We start from the raw sequence: 2,482 nt of genomic DNA, 5'->3' as shown, positions 1-2,482 counted from the left end.
GTAGCCACCAACAATGTTTAGAATAAAAAGAAATGCTTGGAGCACTAACTTCTGAAGAATGAGATAAAGCAGCCTTTCTCTGTAAGATAATAGTTGTAGTAGTAGTGCCAACTGATATTTACATAGTATTTTGCAGTGTGTATATGAGTCAATAAATAAGAATGATAATGAGAAAAATCTGATGAAATTCTAGTACCTGAATAGGGTTTCATTTTTTGTTTTTATATAGATCTTTGGATAACTTGTCAGTGTATCTTAAAATATACATAGAGGTCTTTAGTAGGAATACAATGTAAAACTATTAAGAAAGCAAAAAGGCTTCCTATCTCACGGGGTGAGAAGGCTGTTTTAGGCTGAGGCTAGAGGCAGTGGATCTCCAAACGTTCCCATGTATCCAGAAGCCAGTGGGATGATGGTGAAGAAGCCCTCCAAGGTGGCCCCTCAGTGGATTTTCCAGGAGAGAATGAGGATCACATCTCTGCCCTTGGACTTTGAAGGCTATTTGTTAGTAGCCTTCATTTGTTAGTGAAGCAACCAGAGCACTAGGAATTTAAACACTACTGGACAGAGCTTAGAGGAACTACCCTTTTTTTTACACCAACAAAAAAAATCCAACATACAAATTAGACCTGACAGATCTCACATGCCTTACTGATCAAAATCCGACTGAGAAATGCAGTGCAAGGTTCCTTTTGGTACTACCCAAGGAAGAAGTAGAACTGAGGACAGAGAATACAGAAAGTAGGGAGGAGTAGAGAGGCTTTATTCTAACTATTACAGAGTTATCAGTCCCTCAGCATGTGTCTCTGCTGCCCGGACAAATGATCAGACTGCATGAAGTCTTAGAGAGAGAAAAGAAAAGAAGAATTGAGATGGAAGGACCACCCAATATACCCCTGAAAAAGAGAAGTTACCGATCGAGGAGTACGTGGATATCCTGAATCCTATGTTGGCTACTCCAAGAATAAAACACTACAAAGTGGTGAGCAAAGGAGCCAACTACATTATTGAATGGGAAAAACCAGTGACATTCCCAAACCTCTTCAGTATCATTAATTATTTTGTGAAGGAAACTCGAGGAAACCTAAGACCATTTTTATATTCCACTGATGAAAATCTTGGACATACAAAGGCAGATTCACCAATTAAAACTCCCTCTTGGAAGCAAGAGCCTTTTATGAGACCAGTGATCAAAAATGTTTTTAGACCGCATAAGAAAGATTACATGAATGATTGTCCAGATAAAATGAGAAGGGAGAAAAGAGAAAATGAAGAAAAAAAGTGGAGACTGACTGAAATAAAATTATAAATCAGCCTGCCTGATCTTGGAAAAACCTATTTCAAAAATTCTACCTAGCAAGAAAATTCCTTCATGTCTCCTGATTCTGGGTGACAAAATGTCATCCCAAAGCACTGTGCTGTTTTCTTGTAGTTATCCTTTTATAAGGATGATACATATGGTGGTTACATAGGGTTTCTGGGAGATAGACATATTTACACATGCTTTTTATAAGCTGACATTAATCATTGTAAATAAAATTTGAATTCTCAATCTTTGTGGGGGTTTGGTTATTCTAAATGAATTTTCATAACTTTTTCCTATAAGATTTTCTGCTAAACGATGGTAATTCCAATGCCTTAGTAGATCTTGTGGAAGTCTGAAACTGAACTTTCCAAGTACAAACATTTTAATTGACCACAAAGAGAAGCATCTAATCATTAAGGAAAAAAAAAACACTTAGATCACAGTTCCTCGTTTTCATTATTTAAAATAAATGGGCCTTACCTTTAAAAAAAAGAAAGCAAAAAGGGACCAATTAAAAAATCTCTAATCCCTATCTCCCACTATCTCAAATAAGACTAACTATGACTAGAGAAAAATCTAAGAAATAAAACTTCTAGGATTATGGTTTGGATAATACAAGAAAAGAAGAGAACAAATGATCATAGGTCTTTCAAGGTCATCTAATCCAAACATCTCATTTTAAAGATAAAAAATTAGGAACTCAAAAAGTATAAGCTATGTGCCAAGATCAAACAGATAAAACATGCCCAGATTCAGGATTTGAATTTGTCTCTACCCACCAAATCAGTCCACTCTTCCTACTAAACCACATTATATCCAAATTGGGGGGAGAAGGGAGAAGCATTTATTGTGTGTTTCAGACATTTGTTATTCTGGAATACAATTTTGCCAGTATGGTTAAATCAGAACTTCCAAAACTTTCCTCACTGCACCAAAGTTTTCCTGTAATTACCCTAGCAAAAATCTGGGCTTGCAATGAGCTTCTAAGACTCCTTTAAAGCTTAAAGAAAACAGGATTTGGGAACTAAGGAAGAAGGCAAGTAAGGTAGCATTTAGACTTGCAATGATAAATGTTTCATCAAATTTGAATATAATTCCATACAATTTTGCAAAGTTATATGGTTTGAGTAATTTTCCAAATTAGAATCACTGTCTCTCTTTTAAATAGGGCCGTTA

At 35.7% G+C, this 2,482-nt stretch overlaps 1 pseudogene; it reads left to right on the top strand.

Moving 5' to 3' along the window:
- The first annotated feature begins 409 nt into the window (after window positions 1-409).
- LOC127557060 (signal-transducing adaptor protein 1-like) lies at window positions 410-1,662 on the top strand (annotated as a pseudogene).
- Window positions 1,663-2,482: the final 820 nt, after the last annotated feature.

The sequence above is a fragment of the Antechinus flavipes genome, chromosome 3, assembly GCF_016432865.1.
Source record: "Antechinus flavipes isolate AdamAnt ecotype Samford, QLD, Australia chromosome 3, AdamAnt_v2, whole genome shotgun sequence".
In the NCBI taxonomy this organism is placed as follows: Eukaryota; Metazoa; Chordata; class Mammalia; order Dasyuromorphia; family Dasyuridae; genus Antechinus; species Antechinus flavipes.
Note: the sequence above shows the minus strand (reverse complement) of the source record. Positions and strands in the feature narration are given on the sequence as shown.